Source organism: Triturus cristatus, chromosome 11 (assembly GCF_964204655.1).
Source record: "Triturus cristatus chromosome 11, aTriCri1.1, whole genome shotgun sequence".
NCBI classification, from domain to species: Eukaryota; Metazoa; Chordata; class Amphibia; order Caudata; family Salamandridae; genus Triturus; species Triturus cristatus.
Window position 1 is genome coordinate 224,216,533 of NC_140594.1, and position 15,802 is coordinate 224,232,334.

Here is a 15,802-nt window from a genome sequence, read left to right on the forward strand (position 1 = left end):
TTGTAGGCCACTATCTTTGCATTGGTCGGCAGTAGCAGGGGATTGCAAATAGAGAGCTGCCTAATTAATATTCATTAGTCAAGTTGTTCTACAACCCCCTGCGACTGACCGCGTTTTGTCTTGACCATAGCAAAAACTAGGCATACCTGTAAAATGTAGGTTCACAGTTTTCAACCACTATTTGCAACTTGCTTAATTTTACTTCTGACCCTTGATTCTTTCTCCCATGCGTTCTAAACTAAAGACAGTATGGGGGTGTGGCCAAGATGGCGACCGAGTAGGACGTGCCTGCTCATCGCTATGTCTTGCTGACTGGGCCCATGGACATAGCCTTGAGAAGCAGGGCCGCGGGGTCCGGTAATAGCCCTCGTGCGGTGGCCTGAGTCGACGGCCATTCCACTGGGCGCAGTGGGAAGTAGAGAAGAGACCAGTGCCTGCCCCCGACACTAGGGAGAGAAATGGCATAGCGAGACCGGGCCGTGGAACTCCAGAGAAGGGCCAGAGCAGATGGCCCGAGGAATTCTACTGGTATCCAGAGGGAGAGCGCCACCCAAGATTGCAGAACCTAACGGAGGCAGCACCGAGGGCGACTGCTTCTTCCGACCACGAGGCACAGAGAGGCTCGAGCAAGTGCCTAACGCCAGGCAGGAGCGGGGCCTGAGCTGCGGTGAAAACTCAGCGAGGCGGGCCTGACGGGCAGCTCGCGGAGCCTGGCGAGCGTCGCAAGGGTTCCGGCCCCAGGTGAGGAGGCGGCTATCGCCAGGGAGACCCAAAAGCGGACAGAGGCGGCTGCGAAACTGTCAAGACAGGCAGTCTGCGACTTGGACCTGCTACACCGAGGCAGTGCTGTAACTTAATGCCCACACGCTCCCCGCAACACAAGCCCAGAAAACAGTGGGAACTGAACATTCTTCTAGCGAACGGGATTGTCTTGGGAGGACACAGTGGTTTGGGGGAGCCGGAGAGCCCACCCCTCCTCCCCCAAGGATAGCTTTGACTTTGTTGCGGGGCAGGGACCCATGCTGCCCTCAGATGGCCCCTAGTGCAGATACTGACCTGCTGCAGACCCCCCCCCCCCCCCCCCCCGCCGACCAGGAGTGCGGGAGGGCAGGCTGTCCTACCACATTGAGCAGAGGACCAGGAGAATCAGCCTTGAGAGGGAGGGAGGGAGAATCGAATCAAACAACAAGGCATACCGAGCCTGCTTCTCGACCCCCTTGAAATCAAAGAGACCCGGGGATGGTGGAGGCGCTGGTCTGGCAGCTCGTTGGATTTCCGTGATCAGAGTCCCACTGCCCCTTGGATTGCTCCAGGAAGGGATAAGCTTGGGACTGGGGCTTGAGCATCCTCGTGCATTGCAGGTGGGCCCCCGTTGAGTGGTCCAGGCCCTTGGACACGTGCCCGTAGCCCCGGGGGTGGGGGTGGGGGAGACACTGTTGTCTGGGAGAGAACAGTCTCCCAAGGTGGCTTGAGGGGCCCCGCCAGTGTACCCCCAACATGGCCCCGCTAAAGGGCAAAAAGGATCGATCAGGTAAAAGATCTGTTGCTTAAATCAACCAATGCAGGATCATCAGAGGCGCAAAGTGCGGCGGAACTGAATGACTCAGAGGCTCCACTCACACGTTCTTTCATTGAATCACTGTTAACCATGCTACGAGAATATTTTTAATCTATGAAAACAGAAATATCCCAGGAGCTGGGTGAGGTGTGAAAGGATGTGGACGCATTGGGAGACAGTTGACACACTCGAGTCGCAAAGCGCAAACAGGGGTGAAGAGCTCGAGCTGCTTCAACGGGAAGTCATCCGCCTCCGGGATTAACATCTCGACCTTCAAGCGCACGCTGAGGACCCGGAGAACCTCTCCCGGGGCAACAACCTCCTTGTCCGAGGAGCCATGCTTGGATCAGAAGGCCAGAATATCGCTCTCTTCATCGAGCGTCTCTATAGAACCTTATTGGAATTCCCCGATGATATGGCGATCAAGCTGGATCATGTACACAGAGTAGGCCCGAAGAGACCTTCGCCTGCCCCCCCGCGGATATTTTTTGCTTGTGTCTTAAGATTTCCAACTGAAGGAGCGCATATTGCTGAAAGCCAGAGACTCCCACCCCATTCGCTACCAAGGTCTTCAACTGCGAACTACGCCCATGCCTATTTTAAAGTGCGGCCACGTAACAATCTTGATCTTACATTTAGCAAAAAATGTGTGTTGCAGCAGCACACATTTTCAGCGTGTATTTTTAACTATTTACTTATAACTATGTTGCCATCAGATACCAACAGCATTAACAGTTTTTACAGTCCCGGCGCGATGCCTTTCAAGTAATTTTTCACGCAGCATCCCATTTATTGTGCCTTCCTGTTGATTTGCATTCCTTTAACAATCAAACATACATTTGATGACAAATTAGTGTTGTAGCAGTGCTCATTTTATGCGTGTAGTTTTATTATTTCAGCATCCCATGTCAACAGGCTAAAAACCTTTACAGGGTGCCCCCAATGCCTTTCAAGTCAATGTATCATTCATTTGTGATATTTTATTATTGTAGCAACACAAGGCATTTCATGCCTGGATTTTTGCCTGTTTCTGCATCCGATGCCAAAACTGAAGACAACTTTTACAGTGTACCCACAACAGAAAACGTACACTTTTTAAAGGGCTTTTTCACCAATTTGGTGTTTTAACAGGGCCTAATAATTTTACACTGCGGATACCAGCAAACCACTCACTCTTCACAAAGCCTAGCAAGCAGTCCCATCCCCCAGCATGCATTGAAATGTATACTAATACACTGCGTGTACACTGTAAGGAGCCAGAGGCCTCCGCAGCAACACACACGGCGTCGACAGCCCACACACAAAAGCCCGTTACTAGCACCGCTCTGTTTTGTCAATAAAGTTCAAAGGATTTAACCACCTCACAGTAAGTATTCTTGACTTTTGGTCGGCTTAGTTGCTTTTGTGGGAAGGTCACTTTAAAGGTTAATTATGCACATTGGTTAGGGCGACGCAGGGGCCAGCGTAACGCTCCTGTCAGGAAAGTTGCTGATGCCATTTTGGCTGCTTGTCTGTATTTAGGTCTCGCCTGAGCCAGCGCGCATGCGCTGCTCTGCGAGGCTTTTAGTAAGGACTTTTTTTTTTTTTGCGCACACGCTATTGGCCTTTGCGTGTATCTTTCTAAGAAAGACAGCACGCAATTGGCCGAAGGTGGGTGCATGTCCCGCCTTCTCTCTCCCCTTGCCTAGGGAGCTCGGGAGTGAGCAGCAGCGCGGCCGTATGCCAGCTGTATTCCTGACATTCCTTTGCGGCCGCGCTTATTTATATTGGTGAGGTATTTGTGGAGAATGTGCTTGCCTTACCCGATCACATCTTTCCTTTACTCGTTTCCTGGTGTGTGCCTCCATTTTTCTTCAGCGCTCTCATCACCACTAGCACAGTGTAATCAGGTGCAGCGCAGTTCTGCCAACAGTAAAGGGACAATTCAGTCCAACACAGTACAACTCAGATCGGCGCAGTTCAACTGACACAGAGCGCTAAACTCATCAGATATCACTAACTTCATGGCGTATGTGCTGCACACATCTTGGCTGTCCTTGCTATCAGCCAGATATCTTCCTGGTACCTTCTGTTTTGCTTTATAGTGCAGGTGGAACACGGCTGAAAATGTCGGAATGACACCCTCGAGGTGGAATCTGCTGTCCACTTTATGCTTCTCTTAATGGCTCCTTGATGGTGAGTGGAGCACATCGAGCGACCCGTAAGCTGCACCCGGTCCTATACGGGCCGCCTTCGTGGGTCACTCGGGGCTACTCTCTGCACTCGCAGCAGTCACAACCCCAAGCATGGAAATAGGCTCTTTATGATGCTCCTTATGGTGCCTTTGATGGGTGTGGAAATCGGGTGGCAGCTCCCTGCTGTCCCTGCCTGCCTGGCACCCCTGTCGCCTCCACCGTTCACAGCGTGGCACCACTCCACCCAGTCCTGAAGGTCCCTGGATGTCCCTGCCTCAAACGCACGGCCACACCCGCCAATCACCCCCACTGCGGCCGTTGCCTCGAGGTTGCAACGCTAACAGCCCTAATGACCTCAGTAGAACGAAAAGGGAGAGGCGAGCAGGCTGGTTCCGCTCGGTGGCGGGGTGGCGGGAGGCGAGTGACAGGAAACCTGGCGGGAGACCTGACGGTAGACCTAGCTAGGTCAGCGTTCTTCTCCTCCTCCGGTCCTCCATCAAAGGCCCAGCAGAGGTCCGGCGGCTCCTACGGGTGGCAGCAAGCGTAGCCCTGAAGTCGGAGTGCGATCAAAATTTTCCCCACTGTAAATGCATGTAATCAATACAGTCTGAGTTAACAAGCATTTGCAATGCAAAAGGTCTCGCATTTACTTGAGTTTAACCCCTTCTCTGCTTTTGTCGGTCAACGGGCGTCGCGAGCACTACCTATGTAGTGCTGCGCACATCCGTTGGCCGATGCGGGCCCGCCCAACTAATTAAACCGCCGCACCGTGGCGGAATTCGAACAGCGGTTAAGCTATTGGCATTGTAAATGACAATTCCTTTTATTTATGTTTTGGTTTTTAATACATAAATAAAAGGTATTGTCATTTACGATGCCAACATCTTAAATTCGCGTAAATGCGAGACCTATTGCATTGCAAATGCTTGTTTTTTATACCTAACGTGACATTTAATGCAATACGTAAGGCCTATGATGTAGTGTCCACTGTGCGTGGGCAGAACGTAGGCTCACAAGCACAGACTTACAAGTGTCCTGTTACCAACTGACTAATATTGCTATTGAACAGTGAGATTGGAAAAAAGAAACGATTTCTGACGAGCTATTCAGTTTTTCCTATCGTCTTGCGATTTCTAGAGTTTTTTGTTAATAATGCACTTTACATCATTGTGCAAGATCAGTGTCCCTGTACAGATAGTTACCAACAGTTATATGTCTTGCTTTTAGTATGCTGGCCCTGGTGCTTGCATATCCATCCATCCAATGACATAATACAAAATGGTATCGCTCCTGTAATTGGTGGGTGCCCCCTAAAATCCATTTGGGCTGGCTGACTTACACAAATGAACAGTCCTTGGGCCAAGCAAGGGTCCCCGGAGGTGTCCCTGCACCTATTTCATCAGAGGATGCTGAGGCAAAGGTTACCTGGCTGGTGCTTTTCTGTCGGCCTCTTTGTCATCTCTCTAAGCACAAATTAATTACTAGTGCCTCAAATTAATTGGAAATTTCTCCTTTCCTTTTTAGGTCGAGGACCGTCCGGTCTGCCGAAGGCAGAACCGGAAGTCGGAGATTTAATGTTTTGGAGAAGAGGGGCTTGAACCCGCCCTTCTTCTCCCCTCTTCTCCATTGGCTGGCCTCTTGAATGCTGGCCAGCCATTGGAGAAGAGGCTTTGTCACTCCGAACAGGCCCCGTCCTTTTCGGATTCGGGGGCGTGTTTTTTCGTTACTTTTCTAATTATCTCCTCCAGCCAATGGCAAGAGGAGAACACGCCCCCGAATCCGAAAGCACCGCTGCCTTTCTCCGAGGCATTTCTGCTTCGCCGCAGAGAAAGGCAGTGGTGAGCTTGTTAATGCTTGTTTACTTAGTTTGACCTCAGCGTCTGAAACAGCGGGGCGCTTTGTTAGAACATACCCTGCCTAATGAATCGATTGCAAAGGACCCCTGCCCTTTTCTAAGTGTGCAGTGTGGATTACTGTAATCTCACAATAATCTGAAATTTTCAAAAAAGTCGCATTTTGTAGACCAACCCATTCCTAACATGTCCGTAAAGTGCACGCTAAATCGTAGCTATGTATATCCGACTGGAGTATGTTCCAGACGAAAATAGCCCTTTATAATTACAGCACATTTATGCACAGTACAAACATTTTCCTATTTGTTATGCGTTAAATGAACTTGTATGAAATTGTAACATGTATGGGCGGAAGGAGGGGGAAGCTCCGCGAAGTTTCCTGTTCTGTATTATTTACGCAGTGGCGTAGCAAGGGTGGGGGCGTCTGCCCGGTGCGTCCCGAGTTTGGGGGGGGCGGCGGCCTCCCCCCTTACATGCGTTTGCCGTGGGGAGACAACCGACACATGCGGTAAAGTGTCTAGCAACGCCACTGTATTTACGTCATCTCAGGGCACAAGTCCTAAAAAAGAAGTGGGGGGACGCTCGAGTTAGGTTGTGTCAACGGAAGTGACGTCACAACAGGAATTGTCACAAAATTTGCTGGTCTCCGTCTGAAATGCGTGAATACATACAAGATACAAGTAGAGGTATAATACTTCAATAAGTGGCAGTCACTCAAAACACAAGAACACACTATACACAGGACCCATTCGTCGGACTACACGGTTATTACAGACTCGGGCCGTAGGCAGTACGGGCATCTGTCGGGGTCCCTAGAAGTGACATGCTCGGCGTGTTGATAGCGCAGCTCCTTGAAGCCTTGGCGCCTCGGCTTGGCTCTGAGAAAGGCTGGCAAGGGGAGGGCGCGAGGTGGAAGGGGAGATTATTCTGAGCCTCGGGTGCATTTGAAAGGCATTCATTCGCACGTAGGTGCAGACTCGGATACCGGCTACATCTTTTGGGCAGGGGGGACGGCGTCCACCCGGTAACAACCCAGTAAAATAAGTGGGGGGACGCCATCCACCCGCGTGGTATCCCGACTCGAGCCCTGCGTCATCTACTCTAGGACAAAAAGGCGCCGAGCTTTTTTTTTTTATTGACTGGGCTCTTTTTAGCACCACGGTGCAGAGCAATGTATTGTGCACGGAGCTGCAGGGACTTCCTGTGACACCAGTAGATCCATGGATAACTAAAGCATTCGCCTATTATACAACGAGGCTGCATTTTGCGAACATTTCATTTTGGAAAAAAAGTATGTTCTGTTCAGTAATTGACTGCGCAAACACATAAGAGTTTATAACTTGGCCAAATACTCCTTCGGATACTCAAGTGAGTAGTGCTTCACACAACCAGCGATCAAAGTGCATGAAAAAAAGTACGGGAATTGTGATCCTGGGTTAATTGTGGGGGGGGGAGAAGGGGGGAGAGAAGGGGGGGGGGGAGAAGGGGAGAGGGCGTGGGAACAGAGTGAAAGGCCTGGCTGAAGAGAACTAAATAATCTTAATCATGTTGGTGTATCACCTTTAGGTAACGGCATACAACATAACGCACACCTTAAATGAAAAATAAACGCAAGGGAAACTAGTGAGGGGGACATATGCTATTTGACGTTATGACGACGACTCTATTGATTAATGCGATCACTGCGGAGATCTGTCGGTGTAACGAGATCTGAATCCGGGTTGGTGTGGTGGGGAACAATGACTTGTGTATTTTTAGTACTACGAGGTCTACCCTGTGGCAGAAAGCCCTGTGATTACATTATTTTAAACTAGCATTGCACAGTATGAGAATGGCTGCCACAAGTGTGCAGAAGATTTAGTTTCACGATTAAAAAAGCTCTTCTAAAATATACATTTTATTAATACACAAACTGCACCTAGTCCAAACATTTTTTTAACTGTCCATTAAAAGCACACGTTGGTAACAACCTCAGCATACCTCTGAAAAAGAATTAAGCTTTGTAACCAACAAGCTTCAAAGGGCTCCACCACCGGCCCCCGAGCAACCTTTACATTCGCAGATCAATCAGTCGCACATATTTACATTTCTTTCAGCAGGCACCCTAGCAAAAAGTCTTGTTTCTTGTTCAGGGTCGTACATCTCTCGCGCCTTCATAACACCGGAGACTCTACCCCCCCCCCCCCCCCCACCACCCCTTTTCACTTCCAGCTGTTTAAGCTAACTGCCCCCGGGATCGTTGTCCTTTACAAAAAGAAGGGGAGCTGTTTTTGTTAAAGGAAAAAAATAAATATGGGCAAGTCCTGCCCCACAGATCCTGTCCACTTTGACCTCTGCACACAGTAGAGTGACCACATGGCACCAAAAGCCATATTTATTGCTGGTCCTGGACTCTCTTTTCACAGTGTGTATGTATACTTTGCAAGCCTTCATTTCAGGTCCTACTGAATGAGTTGCAATAACACGGCCAGAGTCGCCTTACAGTGTCGCGGAAGCGTTTGAACCAGAACCCCCAACCCCCCCGGCCATGTTCGTATGGCAGATTGGGATGTAGCCAGCGATGATGCACATTTTGCGCAGCACAATTTCAAAGGGTTCTTTCCTCATTTTGCGGAGGTCATATCCTCATGCGAGTGAGGAAACACCCCTACAGGTGGGGGGATTCCTTTGCTCCTTTGCAGTTTTACTAACACACGTGCATGTATAAACCAACATTGTGGGAGTGCAAGCATTGTTTGGCAGCTAGTGCGCTGTATGCACACCTCTGGCGTTGCCCTTCACCCAGGAGGTGCATTTTAGAGGGCGGCGGAAGTGTGGGCGTGTGTGGGGGTCTCTGTGGTCCCTGAAATGAATTCCTTGCCTGCCGCTGCTGTCACACACTTCACTTTGGATCTGCCGCTATAGTATGAAGTCACCCCTCCTCATGGTATTGCGTCACTGCCCTCAAGGCAGACTACTTGAGTGTGCTTCTGGAACACGCATATTTCCCCAAACAATCTGACGCACCGTCACGGTCTTTGCAAGGTACACACGCAAAACAGACCAGCAGTGTCAGGTCCCTAATTTGGCCCCTGGTTACAATGGCCGTTAAATGTACAATACTAGGGTTCGATTACAAAAACACTTTGCACTGGTGCAAACACTTATGCAGCGTTTCTGGTGCTTGAGTAATATGAAACGAAGAAAACAGTATATGGGCAATCATGGTACAAACTTAATATTTCTGCTGTGCTAACATAGTAAGATTTTTTTTCTCCTATTCCAGAAGTTTCACGCAGGCCCCAGACAGCAAGGCTAAATGTCACACATCGCCTTTAAGCGAATTCTGACTTTAGAGCCAGCAGTACTGCTAAGACTTGTAATGCTTGTTTTTTTATTGTAAGCACGGATATGCTTTCAAAGTCCTGTTGATTTAAAAACATGGCCGGTTATATGTGTCCCTGCATGGGAGCAATCCGGCAGCTATGGCCAGAGAAAGGCACCCTTCGCTTTTTTCACCATGTATTTGTTCCAGTTGGCACGTTTTGCGCAGAAACGAAAAAGTAGTATTGCAAGTTTCTCCAATAAAATGTTGGCGTCCATCTTATATGTTCTGCCACATATGACCATACAGGATTTCTGGACTCTTGCGTCAATCATAGATAGTAGTCAAAATACCCATGGCAGGTGTGATGCCTTTAGCTTTACTCTGATTTTGTTGTTTGTTGTTACCTCACAACATCCCTCTCCCTCACTACCTCACTCTTTCACTACCTCACTCTCTCTATCTCACTACCTCACTCTCTATCTACCTCACTCTCTATCTCACTCACTCACTCTCTCTCACTACCGCACTCTCTATTTCAATACCTCACTCTCTCTCTGCTAATGCAATAGGTATCACATATGCAAAAAAAGCTAATGCCAATAGAAATGACACTGCCATTTATTTAGGGATACAAAAATGATAAAAAAATAATGAGCAATACCAATAAATCTACCTATAATATTGCCGAGACCATTGCATTGTAAATGCTTGTTTCCTTTCCCCTCGCTCCCTCATATATTCTTTTTTTTCGTGTGGATTTTTATATAGCGCGAACTAGTATCCAAACGTATCAGAGCGCTTTACATGTGCACCAGTTACGTTACAGACAGACACATTCGTTTTTGTTAGGGACGGGGAGATTAAGCGATTTGGCAATAATCACAGAATGTTGAGCGTCCGTGTTGGGACTCGAACCCGGTTCCCCAGCTCTGAGGTTGACTGCCTTAGCTGGTAGGCCACGTTCCCTCCCTCCTCCGCTTACCTGCCCTGTCCCTCTTATCAGCCTGTATATCTGTACATGTGTCTACCGGTTTGTTAGATCTTTACGCACGTCAAACCGAATATACTCTTAATGTCTCTGAAGGATAGGATCTCACAGCAGGTGTTGGTTTCTTTCATTTCACTAAATGCCACATAGCTCCACGCCACACAATTCAACTCCACACGTTTCCAATCCAACCACATATTTTGACAACAAACCACATAATTAAACTCACCAGCACAATTGCACAACACACCACATATATCCAATCCACATCACATAATTCCATATCATACCACAAAATTTAACAGCACACTACATAATTAAACTCCACTACATACCACTCCACAAAATAGCTATCCACATAATTACACTGTATGACACGCAATCCCACTCCACATAATCCCAGTACAATCCATATATATAATTGCCATCCACATATTTCCGCTGCACACCATGCAACATAATTCCCCTAAGCATAACTCCACTCAACACCACACAATTCCACAATAAACCATACAATCCAACCCACATAATTAATTCCACCACATACATCCACTCTGCTCCATAATACGTAGATAAAAGTCATTCACAATGCCAATAGCTCTCGTATTGCTGAGACCTATTGGCTATGCCAATGCTTGTTGCTATAGTCGTGTCTAAAGAAGTATATGGAAAATGCATGTGGATTTTATGTTTTGGGACCCCCGTTTTTCACGGCCTTCGCTTGATGCTTTTCAGGAAGGAACTGAGGTGGATGAACTTTTCTTTTGGAAAATGTTGTAGAAATTCGTCAAATGGGGCCAAAGTTATTAGTAATCTCAAAAACACTCATCTGTGATCGAACTATAACTACTTTCTGGAAGTATGATATACATATACATGTACATATACATATACATATATATATATCTATTAGAAAGGTCTCTCCAATACCCACAGAGAGGGAATGAGACTCACGCTACTGCAAGCACATTTTTATTTCAATCCAGGACACAAACGCAGGTATGCCTCCCCAACGCGTTTCGATATCCTCATCTTATTCATAGGGTAAATGGCAGTTCAATCAATTAGTGCATTGCGACTGACGTAATTTATACGTCCAGGCAGACAACCAATGAAAGTCAATTCCAATGCGCGCTACCTTCCCAGCGCATTGTGGTCATTATAGTCCCTCGAGCAAGTCACATAGCACGTGTTAATTCATCACCTTGTCAATGTCCATATGAATTTCTCAATCTTGCTGTCCCGAATGCAGCGATATCCCAAAAGCTGCCGGGCCCTCTACGCAGACAGTCTGCTATGGCTCCACCCGTCCACAATTGCTCCAGGCGGCATCAGTGCCATTTTTGATGAGGTGGTGCAGTCTCTTGGCGGCGTCCGGCTACGCCTTAAATAAACACTAGAAAGGTCTCTCCAATACTCGCAGATAGGGAGTGAGACGCACGCTACTGCAAGCACATTTTTATTTCAATCCAGGACACAAACACAGGTATGCCTCCCCAACGCGTTTCGATATCCTCATCTTATTCATGAGGTAAATGGCAGTTCAATCAATTAGTGCTTTGCTACTGACGTAATTTATACCTCCAGGCAGACAACCAATGACAGTCAATTCCAATGCGCTCTACCTTCCCAATGGTTCAGTGTCATAGGTGCATGTACCGATCAGTGTAGAACTGGACCTTATGCAACTTTCTTGCAAACAGATTTGCCACTTGCGAACACGTAACGACATTTTCAAACTTAAGATGAATCCAGGAAGTCTCGATTACACAAACTAACCGCTACCGGCACCTCTGGTGAGTGTGATTTTTTTTTTTTTTAATTTCTTCGCTCATTGCTATTCAACTGGTTCATTAAGTAATATTAGCAAAACGGGACTCATTACAATGTATATTTACCGTAAAACTTCGCCCAGCTAGACAGGGCAACAACAGATACCGTGTGAGCATGAGAGCGGTTATCTTTCTGCAACTGCATCCATGCGCATTTCAATTTTCCCACAGGTTTTTTTGTTCTTCAATTGCTCACTGCTGACTCATACCCAGAGGTACATTAACATCTCACAGGTACGAATCAAACATTACGCAACCGTTACATTTTAATAATCACCCATCGATTTCTTCTTTCATACAACACCAAAATTTACTAACACAACTCCTTTTTATTTTGGCACATATCGTAATTTCGATAAGCACTTATGACACAGAACCTCAACTCTCACCGTTCTTCCAGTGCGCCTGATAGCACTACCTTTTGATCAAACGCATGTTATTTTTGGACAAGGGACTCTGCTTTTCAACTACTCGCCATTTTCTAATAATAGTAATAAGCATGTACACATTTCTTGTTCACAGAAATCGGCCCCTGAAGAAGGGACCTGTGAGTCCCGAAATGCATTGGGCTTACTGCTAGCCACGCAACGAGCAATATGTGAAATGTCATACAAGAACAAACTGTGTACTCCATCACAATAATTTGGAATGTACAAGATAATGTGATTTAATCCATAAACTTGTTATGTTTTTAGCAACCATTAAGGTGATCTGGTTACTGCAAAAAAGATGTTGATTTGAACTAATATGTTATGTTTTTGTGAAATGGTTTGATAGCAAACACATGTGAAAAATGTTGGTTTATTCATTTTTGTTACAAACAACTGTAAAAAGCAAGATTTAGAACTTTATGTTCATTTGGAACAGTGCACACTACAACCAGGTTCTTTTCCTGTATGTTATTCAGTTTAACTAGCGTCTGCCGTCAACACAGCTTAGTAGTGCAGCACCCGTGTTCTAGTGTATTTATACCAGAAACACAGTAGAATTGAGTGCACCTTCATCACCAATAAGAAGGGCAGATTTACTGACATATTCCAGAAACTTCCTTAGGAGTCTGGACCCGGAGGGTGGGAAGGCATGCTGTCCTAGGTTCATGCGCAGTATCATGCTGGGAGTCTTGGCAGCGGCCTGTACTAACTGTCATCGACCCCTCCCACGCATTTTGGCCCGTACTAGTAATTTTGCCTTTAAATAGGTAGGTGGCTCAAAGAAGCTCTGTGAAGCCGCCCGCATTAAATGTCTGCTTTTAAATGCCAGGTCTTTGATTAAACACAGCATGGAATGCTGCCTTTTTATCGAAGATCAAAGATCATGATGGCATTTATAATGGAGGCATGGACGGATTATACCTCAGGACCTGACATCGTCAAAGCCCTGCCCACTGACTTTCTGTGCCACACGCTGGACAGACCTTTAAGAAGAGGTGGAGGGCTGGCTGTTATCTATCATAGCAGCCTGGAACCCACATTCTCGACAGCTTCTAATCCATCCTGTGAAGCTCTGTCACTTAGCGTACGATTCTCTCCCCAGGACACTTTCAAAGCTGTGCTTATCTACCTTCCTCCATGTCCCAGAGGTACATTTCTTGACTCAATTAGTACTCTTTTGGAGGAGGTGCTGTGTGCGAACTCCTTCACTAACATCGGAGACTTCAATTTCTATCTGGAGGACTCCTCAGATTTGGACAATATGAGACTGAAGCAATTAATGAGCGGAGGTGATCTTGAGCAACGGGTAGATGGCCCTACACATGTTGCGGGGCATACCTTGGATGGCATATTTTCTAACAACACTGGTCTCTCTCTGTCGGAAATACTGCCACTCCCCTGGACGGATCATGCCGCCATCATTTTTATTCTTTCGCAGACGCCTCACAATCAGTCCAAATCCAAGCCCAAGGAGAACATAGTTATACGGGCTTGGAAAAACATAGATAGCACTGACATGGGGACTTTTCTGACGTTAACTACTCTAAATCTCCCAACAAGTGTAGATGAGGCCGTGGCAGTGTTCTCGAGGTGGATCGAGCCCGCTTGTGACAAATGTGCCCCGGTTAAGTTGTATACACCTAAGCGAGCCCAGCCCTCAGCAGCTTGGTTCTCCGCAAATTTACAAAAGCACAACACAGACTGCAAGAGGCTTGAGAGGGCATGGAGGAAAGGGTACAACAATAAATACAAAGAAGCGTATAAAGAAAGCCTTATCACCTATAAAAAATTACTCCTAGAAACAAAAAAAGCGTATTTCGCGGAGCAGATAAAAAAGGCCAAATCCTCTTCTAAAGAAGTGTTTATGACCATCACCAACCTAACGAATCCCTCCAAACCTAACTCTCATAGTAGCCCAGCACGGTGTGAATCCCTAGCCTCCTTCCTTCTTAACAAGGTTAAAGCTATCTTTTCCTCCTTTACCAACTCTCAAGGAGAGGTGGGTGATGCGGCAGTCAGTCGTATGCCGGTGGCCACGTCTTCATCATATAGGCTAGAGGGTTTTAAACCTTTGGAGAGTACGGAGGTCATAAAACTTTTGTTGGCATCTCGGTCCGGGTCTCCCCTGGACCCTTGTCCAGTGGTGGTGATCAAAAACATCCCTGAGGTTATCGTGGCCACCCTTACACCATTGTTTAATACTATCATTGACTCAGGTCCTGGAAATCCGCGAATCTGGATAAAAATGATCCCAACAATTACATACCCATATCACGACTGCCGCTGCCAGCGAAGATGATAGAGAAGGCCATCAATGGGCAACTCAGCACGTTTTTTCAGAGTACCAAAGCGCTTGATCCCACGCAGTACGGCTTTCGTGCAGGACACAGCACGGAGCTAGCTCTTATCAAAGCCTCTGAGGAGGTTAGAGAAGCGGTCTATCAGGGAGGTGTGGCGATCTTGATTCTGCTGAACCTGTCCGCGGCCTTCGATACGGTCCATCACGATGTTTTGATGGACCGATTATCGTTGGCGGGGGTTCAGAGTAGGGCCTGGAGCCTCATCTTTTCTGGCCGAGAGAACACAAACAGTGGATTTGGGGCGGGATAGATCTAAGCCTTTCTCCCTCCCGTGTGGGGTGTCTCAGGGGTCCTCCCTTAGTCCCACGCTTTTCAATATATATGTTAGTCCGCTGGCAGCATTGATAAGATCCTTCGGGCTTCAACTAACATCCTATGCGGATGACACACAAATTGTGTTGTCCGTACAACGAGGGAAAGAAGCGGAGGTGGCCTCAAGATGTCATGACTGCCTGAAAGACATCTCTGGCTGGATGGCCTCCAATTGCCAAGTGGAGAAGTGTGGCTCAATGGTTAGAGCGGCAGACCCTGATGCAGAAGTCTGGCCCGGGACCAGGGTTCAATTCCCGCCTCGGCGGGTCTTGGGCTCAATTTCCTCGGACCTGATAATTCTCGCCTCGGTGCCTATCCTAATCATGAGTCCCACTCTGCAACTCTGGGCAATAGCTTGCTTAATCTCCACAACGGCCCCAACAACACTAGGATGCCTGGCCTCACCTTGGGGGTGTCCAGGAGTGGACACTTCACAGGGAAAGGCCAGGAAGGGTTCCTCAGCGGTATTCGTACAAGCGCCGAGATGCCTCCGGGTAGTCGTGCGCTATACAAGTACATCTACATTTACATTTACAATTGCCTGAAACTTAATGCAGGCAAAACCGAGGTCATTATATTTGGGAACAATCCTAATCTCTGGACACCCGACCTGTGGCCTGAAGAAATGGGCAAGCCTCCAGCCCCCACAGTTAAAGCTAAGAACCTGGGAGTGATCATGGATAATAAACTCGACTTTGGAGATCAGGTCAGCGGAGTTATCTCGACAAGCTTTTTCCTCCTTAAAATCCTGAGGAAAATTACATTTTTCCTACCAGAGGATAGCTTAAGGTCAGCAATCTCAGCCCTCATTTTGTCACGGCTGGATTATTGCAACAGTCTGTACCTGAATATTTAAAAAAAAACATCTGTACAGACTCCAGCTAGTGCAAAATGCGGCAGCACGGCTGCTAACGGGCATACCAAGGTTTGTCTCAGTCAGAGATGGACTTCGGCAATTGCACTGGCTCCCAGTAACAAAACGAGCAC

General features: G+C 47.4%; 1 protein-coding gene across 2 annotated transcripts in view; it reads left to right on the forward strand.

The window, feature by feature from the left end:
* The window catches only part of TCHP (trichoplein keratin filament binding), a 413,518-nt gene that overhangs the window by 31,977 nt on the left and 365,739 nt on the right, over window positions 1-15,802 (forward strand). The gene's annotated exons all lie outside the window — the stretch shown is intronic.